Source organism: Ixodes scapularis, unplaced genomic scaffold, assembly GCF_016920785.2.
Source record: "Ixodes scapularis isolate PalLabHiFi unplaced genomic scaffold, ASM1692078v2 PGA_scaffold2__306_contigs__length_199485367, whole genome shotgun sequence".
NCBI lineage: Eukaryota > Metazoa > Arthropoda > Arachnida > Ixodida > Ixodidae > Ixodes > Ixodes scapularis.
Genome location: NW_024609857.1, coordinates 130,074,536 through 130,086,715, shown reverse-complemented (window position 1 = coordinate 130,086,715; position 12,180 = coordinate 130,074,536). Strand labels below are relative to the sequence as shown.

Sequence of the window (12,180 nt, the reverse complement as noted above, 5' to 3'; positions counted from 1 at the left end):
TAGCAATGGGCGGTCTATGCGCCGGCCGGCAGTGGATGCGTCATGCGTGTGTCAGGGATACATGTGCGATGGAAACGGCCGACGCGCTGCAGTACCCATGGCAACGAGTCTCGCGTCCCTACGTCACTGTGACGTATGCGCCTCACGGCATGGCGCCGCTCAAGTCTGGGGTCCTAATCTGGACACTTGGCGAGAAAGTCGACGAGAAATCTGGCGGCAGCATAGAGTAACACAGTAAACGAAAAGAGGGGACACTCGAGACGATTCGCGGCCCACGAGCTAGGGACTACGACGACCGTTCAGTGGCACTGCAGTCACACACCTAATTTAGACATTTATCATATTTTCACCCTTGATAAATAACTCCACTCTATAACCTAACATTTCAAAATTAATAGCAGTTCCAAATACTTTTAAAAACAATTTGGACAGCTGCGGCTTTGGCTGCGGCTCAGTGGATGGCTTCGGGGCCGTCGGCTCGGCGGACGGTAGCTTTCCGGTCACGTCGCTCGAAAGATCGGTTGGGCTGCACTTGAGTGGCTCGTGCGGGCTTCTCGACATTCTTCCGTTGTTAGAAAGGTGAGTCGTTTTACTGACACCGTATTTTGCTTGCTTTTGGCCATAGTTGGATGCACGGGCTAAAGCGCGAGCTAATTGCTCTGGATGAAGCCTCGGCAGTTGCACGTGCACGAGTGCGCTCGTGCAGCGAGAGCGCCAGTTAAGGCACTCAAGGCATACTCAATTTCATACCTCATGTGCATCGCTGTCAATGCTGGTAACGCGAGCGCGTGGCTTTTGCGCCAGCAGCTATGACAGCGTTGTACCTGGCGCCATGTATGAAGCAGGGTAGGTACCGCAGGGGGTACAGGTAGCCTTCATGCGCGCTTTGCTTAGGGCGAGGCCATCCTAAGCAAAGCGCGCTCACGAGGAAAATACAAAGAAATGGAAGGTGACAATACCGTGAAGGCTTTTCTTTATCACCACTCTTTGTTGTCGCTTTAACAATTTTGGTTCCCGAATTGCTATGAAATGAAGGCACCAAATTCGCGTAATCTCAAATTGACTTGTGCTAGTTTCGTTTCCCAGCTGATGCCGCCAGGATGTTTGGCTACGGCAGCTACTGTTGCGTAGCCTGGTGCGGAAACAATGGGAGAACGCGCAAGAAGCCAGGAACAAAGTCCTTCCGAGTTCCACGAGACGACAGGTTGTCCTTTGTTTTAACTACGTACTGGACGCATAGTTCTAATGAAAACCGGAGAGAAAGCTGAATGTTTAATCAAAACTTACTTAATCAAAACTTTACTTCTGTTAGTACTAAATTTAGTTTTAAAACATTCCGTTCCATGATAACCGGATTGTGGTGGACTAGCTTCCCAGCTCTGCAAGGCAGACTGCATTACAAATTCGTTGCTACGTGCTGAATTAACATGACATGCAAGGAAAGCACAACTCGTTTTTTTATTTGTTTTTTATTGAGATTAAGTTTTTTAATGTTTCTATAAATGAGCAAGGCACTAAAACTAGCTGATGCCCATTGTCAGCACTGGTATAAAACTACCAAACTCCCAAAAAAGTTGCACTTCTTTTTATAGAATTGCGTACCTTTTAACCAGTCAGCAAAATTGTGTATGTGTGCAGTCAATAAATAACTACAACCTTCTGAACCACTATTAGTTTGCTTATCACCTCCATGTGAAACCACAATATCTAAACCATTAAGCGCCGTTCACACTCTTGCAACCGAGTACGACCGAGAGAGACAAGACCGGTTTTTAATCCTCTTACGACTTCTTAGGACCAGCTCCGCAGCAGCGCGCCTGGTCCTAAGAAGTTTCTCTCGGTCGTACTCGGTTGCAAGAGTGTGAACGGGCCTTTATGGTCAAATATTTTATTTTTAACAAAAATAAAGAATAATGAAGTTCACTACATCTTCCAGGTCAAAGGCATGGCTGAGGTATGCCAAAAGAGACGACCTTCTGCGAAAATCGTCCAGTGAGCTGCATGCGAAGTATTTCGTCTGCAGCAGTCACTTCACAGCGCGTGACTTCATGGACCCTGGGCGAACAAAGCTAATGAAAACCGCTGTGCCTTCAGTTCGCCCATCGACATATTCAGATGCTGAGGGAGCTAAAGGTAAAGATTTATTTAACTATCCATATACGAAAAGTATATTACTTGTGTAAAACTTTATTTAAACACAATATTGCTTCTACGGCTTCACAACCTAACTTCTAATAGACGAAACTCTTCCAGACTTTATGGAAGCGACAACCCCACCGTGCGGCGCAGACCCCATGGAGGCTACAGCCTCCAGCTTCCGGCCCGAAGAACCCTCAACCGCTGCCCATGGTGAGGAAGGACTTGTGTTGGAAACAACAGCCTGGGTCTAATAGACAAATTTTTCCAGACTCCATGGAAGCGACACCCCCACCGTGTGGCGTAGACCCCATAGAGGCTTCAGCCCCATCATGCGGTGCAGCCTCCAGCTTCCAGCCCAAAGAACCCTCAACCGCTGCCCATGGTGAGGAAGGACTTGTGTTGGAAACAACAGCCTGCGTCTAATAGGCAAATATTTCCAGACTCCATGGAAGTGACACCCCCACCGTGCGGCGTAGACCCCATAGAGGCTTCAGCCCCATCATGCGGTGCAGCCTCCAGCTTCCGGCCCAAAGAACCCTCAACCGCTGCCCATGGTGAGGAAGGACTTGTGTTGGAAACAACAGCCTGCGTCTAATAGGCAAATATTCCCAGACTCCATGGGACCGACAACCCCACCGTGCGGCGCAGACCCCATGGAGGCTACAGCCTCCAGCTTCCGGCCCGAAGAACCTTCAACCGCTGCCCATGGTGAGGAAGGACTTGTGTTGGAAACAACAGCCTGGGTCTAATAGACAAATTTTTCCAGACTCCATGGAAGTGACACCCCCAGCGTGCAGCGTAGACCCCATGGAGGCTTCAGCCCCATCATGCGGTGCAGCCTCCAGCTTCCGGCCCGAAGAACCCTCAACCGCTGCCCATGGTGAGGAAGGACTTGTGTTGGAAACAACAGCCTGCGTCTAATAGGCAAATATTTCCAGACTCCATGGGACCGACAACCCCACCGTGCGGCGCAGACCCCATGGAGGCTACAGCCTCCAGCTTCCGGCCCGAAGAACCTTCAACCGCTGCCCATGGTGAGGAAGGACTTGTGTTGGAAACAACAACCTGGGTCTAATAGACACATTTTTCCAGACTCCATGGAAGCGACAGCCTCACCGTGCGGCGCGGACTCCACGGAGGCTACAGCCCCATCATGCAGCTCGCCCTTGGATTTCCGACCGGTGACACCGTCCACATGGTCCTCCTCTGAACCAGTTGGAGCTTGTAAGTGTCCCATTTCTTTTGTTCACCTGTGCCCATATGCTACTACTCATATAACTAAAATTCATGCATGTTAAGGTGGATATTAGTTTGTCTACTTTTCCGGTGATGGGCTTTTCATGCAAAACCTGTAATATACCTTACGTACTGTATTGTCAAGGCATACAGCGGAAATATGTAAATTTAGCAAACATAGCTTCAAAAGCCTAATTTCCCACGATTTCTAATTGTCTGTAGTTTAGGGGCATATTATCTACTTGCAGATTATGTCACTGTAAGGTAATGTTGGCTATGCTGGTTATAAGGAGAACTGCTTACCTGCTCTGATTTCGTTATTTTTATTTTTTACCCGTTTCAGGTGCTTCTACGCCTCCTCTGCGCAGTTCTGCGCCGAAACCTAAGGACATCATAAGGCGTCTCCAGGCCAAGGTTTCAAAGTACCGGAAGACCATCGCAAGGCTGCGCAAGCAAGATAAGAATATGCCTCGATCGGCTGCGGAAGCTCTCAACATCATTCGCCCTCACGTGACAGACGAGGTATTTCACCTACTGTCAAGCCATGTTAAATTGAAATCCAAGGGCAAGGGAAAACGATTCCCGTTATGGTTGAAAAAGTTTTCTCTTCATCTCAACTTCCGTGGGCCGCGGGCATACCGTTTTTTGTCTCGTTATCTCACTCTTCCTACTCAGCGCACACTAAGAAGATGGCTGTCGGATGTCAAAATGACACCTGGAATTATACCAGGCATTATGTCATCCATTTTTTACAGAAACACAATCATGGAGTAACCGCGACCGCGTCTGCACTCTCATCTTCGATGAGATAGTGTTAAAAAAAAACTTGTCATATGACGTGTCACAAGATGTTGTTCATGGATTTACGGATGATGGCTACGAACGAACCTCAACGATTGCCGACAGAGCCCTGGTTATCCTTCTTGCCGGAGTTTCCCGGAGATGGGTTCAACCAGTCGCTTATACAATTGGGCACACGTCTACGCCATCTACCGTAATCCGGAACTTGTTGATCTCGCTCACTGAGCAGTTGCAAGACATTGGAATTACAGTTAAAGCTGTAATTTGTGACCAAGGGGCTTCCAATGTAAGCTTAGCAAACCAGCTTGGTGTCTCTGTGGCGCAGCCCTTTTTTTTTGTAAAACGTGAACGCGTTTACTTCATTTACGACGTTCCCCATTTAGCGAAAACAACTCGGAACAACCTGCAGGCCCACAGGCTTCATATCGAAAATGAGATTGTAGACTGGGCAGATATTGTGAAACTGTACCACTCCACACATTAGATGCGACTGCGGTTGGCGCCAAAGTTGACTGAAAGACATATCTACCAGAAACCTTTCAGTAATATGAAGGTTAAGCGGGCGACCCAGGTATTGAGTGCTTCAGTGTGCGTCGCGCTTTTAGCTCTTGTCTATGCAAAACAGCTGCCTGAAGCAGCCATGTCAACTGCTTATTTTTGTGACCGCATGGACAAGCTGTTTGATTGCTTGAATAGCTCCAGTCCAAAGAAAACGGAGCAAAAGTTGCGCCATGCTATTCGAAAAGGGCAGCCGGATTTAGTTGAATTTCTCGGAAAACAGTTTCCATGGATTGCGTCTTGGAAGTTCGAAGGCAAACGTCAGCCACACACTATCATCGGGTGGCAAATTACGATCAAAGCCGTCTTGCTGCTGTGGGACGATGTTACCCAGAATTACGACTTTGAGTTTCTCCTCACGCGTCGACTTCAACAAGACCCACTTGAACAGATGTTTGGACACATAAGACAAAAGCAGGGATGCAACTCGAATCCCAATGTGCCTCAGTTCCTATCTGGCCTGAAACACATTGGGATTCAGAAGCTCCTCACACTGTCACCGAAGGGAAATGTCGAGGAGGATGAGACGGACCTCCTCCAGGAGTTGTCCCCATTTTCACTTAGTAGCGAGTCACTCGTGGATGTTGTGCAGCATGTCCCACAGGACGACTTTCCATCTTTGGAAAACATCACTGAGTTGGCAGCCCATGAGGAGTCCCATGTTATTGACAACTCTGCTACTTATTATGTTGCTGGCTTCATTGTTAAAATGTTTACTGAGAAGGCTGCAGAAGTTGTTGTTGTCCTGACTTGCTTAGAGATGAGCACAGTAACCTTGATGAGCCACATCAGTTTTTTATGATGCTGAAAGCGTACCACGTCCCAGGCAAGCTCTTCGGCAACTTGACTGTGCCATCAAGCGCAGCTTTCACACTTGTTCAGCAGCTCGAGTCAATCTTTCTTTCTGTTATCGAAAGTGTAGCGCACCTCCGAAGTGTTTGTGAAACATTGTACATAACTCTCTCGCGTGTTGGTGATTTTAATTTTTGCACTTCAAAGTGTCGTGCACGGTTTTTAAAAATGTTTTGCCGAATTCGATTGTGCTGGCATGTCCGTTTTGTAAATAGAAACTTGGATAAAGTTCGCTTCCATTCTCGCGTCTTTGGTGTACAGCTTGAAAAGTTCAGTGGGTAGAAGATGATGTTTCAGCCTTTATGTTGCATCTCATGAGATATCTGCAACAGTAAAATTAATTTTATTGGGATTTTATTGGGCCGTGCAGACTGCACACTAGCCATTTGTTGGGATTATTTGCAGTCAGTAGGTTGCACTCTACTGGTCTATTGTAATGACTGCTTTTTTAGATGGTCATGTCTGTTTTTTTCCTATTGTGGTCATGTGGAATGTGTAAGTTCCCATATTGATCTTTGTTAATACTCTCTTAGGTCACTCATATCGGATGCAACTTTCTTTTCTTTTGGACACTGTTTCTGCTTTTCACATATGTGGAGCGTGAAGGAGATTGAGATCAGGGGTGTCCACCAACCTGGCAAGCCTGAAATGCTCAGGGAATTTTGGATCACCTGGAAAATTCAGGGAATTATCAGGGAAACTGTCAAAAGGTTGGCTAAATCAGGGAAAGTGACGAGTAAAAGTGGCACGGTGGTGCGGAACGAAGCCCGGCGATCAGGTGTCGTCACGGTTCTGCTGAATAACAGTGCCCGAAATGTCATCCTTCGAAGGAAGGAACAGCCAGGAAATTTTATCAAAATAGTCAAGGGAAACCTGGAAAAATCATGGACTTTGGAAAAGTCATTGGGTAGACACCTTGTAAGATGTACCTAATTAGGCAGTGCAGATTGCATGCCAAGCCTTGGTGGAATCATTTGTGATGAGTGGGTCGCAGGTACACCGGGCACCAGTCTGATTTAGCAGTCTTTTGTCAGCCATTTCATGTGCGCTTGTTATGGTAGTGGTCATGGTAAACCTTACATGTTAAATGTGACATGTTAAACGTGACATGAACGTAAAACCTGTATTAGACCGTCGGTTGGCTTTCAGTTCTTGTTATTTTGGTCATTATTGTTACTTAAATCAGCAGGAGCAAGGTATTTTTAATTCTGTAGTTCTGGCTGTGTTAGGGTTATTTAATGACTATGTCACAGACTAAGAAGGTCTATACTAGTGGCAATCTTGTTTAGGCATTTACTTGTCTGTTTTTCTCATTGTGGTCATCGTGCATTTCAGATTTCTTCTGCTGAGCGTTTTATTTGCATACAAATTGCATTGGATCAACGAGCTTTCATACTGCATGGCCAGTTTTTTTTAGTATGTGTTGCTGATGCTGCATATGTTATGTGTGTGGTGCACCTTCCATGGAACATGCTTGAGAACACAAAACAGGCTTGCAATCCAATTGCAGTTGTAACATTGTAATTCCAGTTGTTTGATAAGATTTTCATGCTTGTCATTTTTTTATAATATGCTTGTCATTTTTTTGTAGGATGTATTGTTTGTGAATCCTTGATGCACGGTGCTTATGTTTTGTAGTTTTGGTAATTATATACGAGGCACAAACTGCCCACCATATTTTTGTTGCGAAAATAAACTGTGTTGATTACTCCCTGGTGGTGTTCTTCTGGACAGCACAAACCTACATGGGTTTCCTGGCTTGTAAAGTCAGTGTTAACTGTATATAGTATTGTCCATTAGTTGTCCGCATTAGGAATCGTACATAGGTGTGAAGTAATTACAGCTGAAATTTACCATGCGGGAATAGTAGGAAAAACATAACTCGCGGCAAACCAGATGGCGCAGGCTACCGCCCAATACACTACGCCAAACTATATATCTATCCATCCGGTAAGTATTTTTATTGTGACTCCATTCATTCAGTTGGGGACTACGACGGCCGCTGGGTGCGCTCCCTGCCAGCTAAATGGGCCGCTGGGGCCTATGGGAGTGTCCGCTCTTTACCTTGTGTAGATTACTCTATGGCGGCAGTGGTTCGCCAACACCACACTTGACCTTGGCGCCGGCCAATCATAGCCGCCCGATTTCTCGCCGACTTTTTCACAAAGTGTCCAGATTACCGCCCCTGGTCGGTCCAGATAATTGCGCGCGGTGCGCCCGGCCAACACCACCTGTTGTTGGCCCGGCGGTGCGCCTAGCGGCGAGAGGCGGAAAAGGAAATAGACTACTTCCATAAAGCCCTGCATGCAACACGGCGCGCATTGCACTCTGGGAACTAGTTGGCCAGGGAGGAGGGTGGCATGGTTTCGGTGTCGATCGACACGTCGACAAGAGATTGTTTTCTGGTCCCGAGAGGGTCATTTGTGGTCTCAAAACTAGCCTAAATGGCCAGACCTCGAAGCTTTAGCACAAGCCCGAGACGTATAGCTTGTCTTAACACATGATTGTTGTATTTTTGTACTTGAGCCTTCCTGTTAGCACTCCAATCGAGGTATGTGGACGAGCCAGTGCTGGGAGTCTCGACGCTGCGAAGCTCGGGTGCTCGGGGATCTTGCTTGTGTACGAATCAACAAGCTGTAGCAAACAATAAGTATGCGTACATCGAGCTCGCGCCTTTACATTAGTGTTGTTGATCAGGAAGTTTGTTTGCTTCATGCGTCCATAGACGAAATATTTCTTTTTGCAATTACTGTTTTTCTTAATGTGCCTGATTATGCGAGGTAAAACTCGGAGGTGCCATTGAAAAGCTCAATTTTCACACACTTCTTATCTCTTATCTGTACTGACACGCAGCACTGCACGAAGTGAAGTCCCCACCCGCTTGCATTTCACTAATATTCAACATCGCGTATGCGCATAAAGTTATCCTGCAATCATATAGGCACATTCGCGCATACAGACCGTTTTAAGAATGCAAAAGTCGAGCACTTGTGTGAAGAATGTCGCACCGTTCGCCGGAAGTGCGTCAGACGGGCATGAACCCCTATGCGCACCGCATTGGGGTTCATGCCCGTCCGGCGCACGGTGCGACATTCTTCAGACAAGTGCTCGAACGAATTCAAAGCGCATTTGACGGTTGGTAATGGCCATGATATTTGTTATGTGTCTGCTTTCTTCCTGACTGAGTATGCCGAGATAATTTCAGACACCGTTCCCGGCACAGATTTCGGGCGTCAGTAAAAGCTCGTCCAAAAAGGCTTAGCGAGGAGTATGGGACACTTCTTAAGGGCCTCCGTCGTAGCTACCCGATCTCAGCGTTTGCGAAAAGTTAACCTTCTATCAGCTTAAAATTTGAGTGGGAGATATATGATGACACGAGGAAGACATCATAGTAACTTTTGTGCAGTAATGAGGTCGAATTTATTGCGTTTCCTTAAAAGTTCATGCGTAAACGCTGGCCTCAACTTTGATACCCTGTGAGGGTACGGCTTGCTTTTTGCCCAATGAAGTAACAAGAGGCGGACGTTTGGCAAGCAAAATGCGTGTAAGGCTCCAGACGAACAAATTTCAGTTGTAGATCACTGGTACTAGACGGGATTACTGATATTGAGCTCAAAGATGCACTCGTGGGGTGGGGTGACTAAGCCACGACTTACTACGTTCGCATACGCACGCACAATATCCGGTGTTTCGGGAACCAAGGAAAGTGACCCGGTCTTCGTTTTGTATCGCTCGAGAATGAGTGTATTGTACGTTCGTGAGAAGTCAGATAATCGAAAACGCAAGCAGCGCGTTCGGTCGCGGCGTGATAGCATGAGATGAAACTGCTCAGTCGAAACCGAAACTGAGTGGCCAACTAGTTCCCAGAGTGCACTGCGTGGTATTTCGCCGCGATGGGGCGCGTCGGTTTTGGAAGTGGTCCATTGGCGACCGTTTGTTCGATAGGTTCGGTTTCGGTTCGGCGGTTCGGTGCTGTGTGCGGCTTGAGCGCTCTCGTGAGAACGTTCGTCTGCGAAGTTATTCGAAGTTCCATGGGTCACACGGAAGGTGTTATGAAATCCCCATTTGAACAGGCAACAGGCGTGTCTTCACGAACAATAACGACGGTGCCGAGAAGCGGCGGTATGACTCCGAGCGAGATTGTTTTGGTATGACGCGTGGCTGGACGTATGGGAGAGCGAGAACCTTACCACCAGCACGTTAACCCAGACTTGTGCCTATCTCAAACACTCTACTCAAGATACTGTATTTCAAACATTTTTTAAGTATCTTGATATCTTGCAAAAACTTTTGATCGAGAGTATTTGATAGTCTATTTTAAGTACATTTCTGAGTACCTTGCACTTATTATCTCAAATACATTTTTGGCATTCCGCCATTTTTCGAGTTTTTCGGTATGAAGTGGCACGTGGAAACGTGAACATTCTTTCGAGCAACAAAATCCTGCTGTTAGTTCCGATTAGCTACGGTGACTTTGACTGAGCTCGTGAAAACATCGCTCTTTTGCCGATTGTGACTCATATTTCAGCCCGAAGTTCGTACAATGAAGGTTTTCCCTTCGCCTTCCTAAAGGCGCCTTTCCCCAGGAAAATCCTCAATCAAAAGGGTGGTACTACGGAAGTAAAGATTGCCACACTAAGGTGCCACGCAGACCGTGAAGCGACCTACGACAACAATGCACACTTGACTGTCAAGAAAATAACAAATAGAAGAAAATGAGAAGTGGCCACACACACAAAAAACGACATTCTTGTTTTACTTTTTGTATGATTGACCCCGCTACAGCAAAACGTAGAGGTTTTCTTTGGTTTCTTTTCTTTTTGTCGTCAGTTGATCACGTTTTGCTCTCGCGAACAGTGTCTGTAAGCTAACATTATGAAGCAGAGGACAGGACTAGGAAACGAACTATTAGCTGGATGACCTCTCCAAATGCCAACAAAGCGCCCCCCAACGTTAAGTGCCTTTCTGAACGCAACCTACTTGGAGAAGGTGCGAATACTACCGTGGCTATTATGTGGGTTCCTTTTGTTATCCATTCACTCATATCCATATCTTAAGCTCGTTCGTATTGAACTCCCCAGAGAGGAAATATGGATTGTAGTTAAAGGATGTCTCTGAGGTGCGCCGCAAGACGTGATATTCACGGATGTCACTATTGTCGAGGCGCTCTGACCCGTTAGTTGTCCCTACACCTCGCTGTTTACCCAGCAAAAAGCCTGTGCATATGCCCACATGCCTTGTGATAATGTTCATGTCACCGTCTTTAATAGAGCGCGGGGCAAAGTGTAATGTGGAAATACTAATAATAAACTAAGTGACGTTAAGTGTCAGATCTCTCCCGAAAGCAGTCGTCAGACGATGCGAGCTTGAGAGCTTTTGCGCTGAGCAGGGCACCGTGCATGCTGCATTCTTCATACAGGCTGAAGTGGTAACAGAAGAGACCCTCCTCCCCCTCACCGGAGAACACGAACTCCAGCCGAACGCCGATGCCGCGTTCGGTTATGCCAGCCGAGCTCTTAGTCATTGCATTCGTTGTCTCCATTCGTGTAGTTCTGAAGTTAACCGTTTGGGACGCCAAGGTCTGATCTCCTCTCCAACAGCTAAAGCGACCTCTTTCTTGTTGCCCCAGAAATGTTTGGTAACATGTATCAGTGAGATTTCCACGCGCGTTGCCGTGCGAGCGCGTGGCCGAATGGTTACCGCGCTTGGCTCTGACGCGGAGGCTCCGGGTTCGATTCCACGAAACGAGCTCCTCTTTTTTTTTTTATTGTTTCAACTTGACATTCACGAAAGTTCGAGAACCTTGTCGGTCTTATGGAGGTATCAATGTTCTACGCGCGGAACGTTCTGCGTCGTATCCTCCAGAAACCCACGCAGGTACGAAAGGTGCTCCGAGTGGCGGTCCGGAGTCAGTCTCGCCCCAGCGGTCGATCCTGCTGTTTCGCCGACATCGACGCCTGCGACGCTAGCCTTTCTCTACTGTTTTGGGAATAAGTTCGCCCCATTAAACGTTTAGTTTCTTCAGTTATTCGCCGCCTCATCATTTCTCATTCGTGTCAATATCCTGCTCCTTATAGTTGGACTACATAAAAACGCACTACGATACTTTAATTTTTTTTTTCCGTTTGTGTTGCGTAGTAATAAAACATTATGGTAAATCAGATTTGCACAACTGAATAATTGCCGTTGTCACTGACGTCGATACAAATTACTCAATGCGGAAGTATCTTGAGGAGTAATTGAAATAAATATTTGTAAATATTTGTACTCTACTCAAGAGGCTTTAGGGTGAAAATAACTTTAGTATTTTAATATTTTATGAAGCAGGTATTTAGTAACTTAGTATTCTGCACTAACCAAAGAGACTCACGGAGCCCCGTGTCAAACAACCCGTTCAGTTGTGGAGATCACCAAAGGCGGCATCACTGAACTGGAGCTGAACGATGTCTTGCTGAGAAAGGTTCAAACTGATTGCTTCAAAGACCGTTTTGAGAATTACAGACAGCTGGCTGGCTCGTAATATCGAAGGTCTATAAGGCAACTCTATGATGGTGAAAATTTTCTGCGAGTGCAAAGTACGTTTCCGAGAATCGC

The 12,180-nt window shown here is 46.7% G+C and overlaps 1 pseudogene; it reads left to right on the top strand.

The window, feature by feature from the left end:
• Nucleotides 1–2,159: 2,159 nt before the first annotated feature.
• The window catches only part of LOC121836599, a 105,769-nt pseudogene continuing 95,748 nt past the window's right edge, over nucleotides 2,160–12,180 (top strand).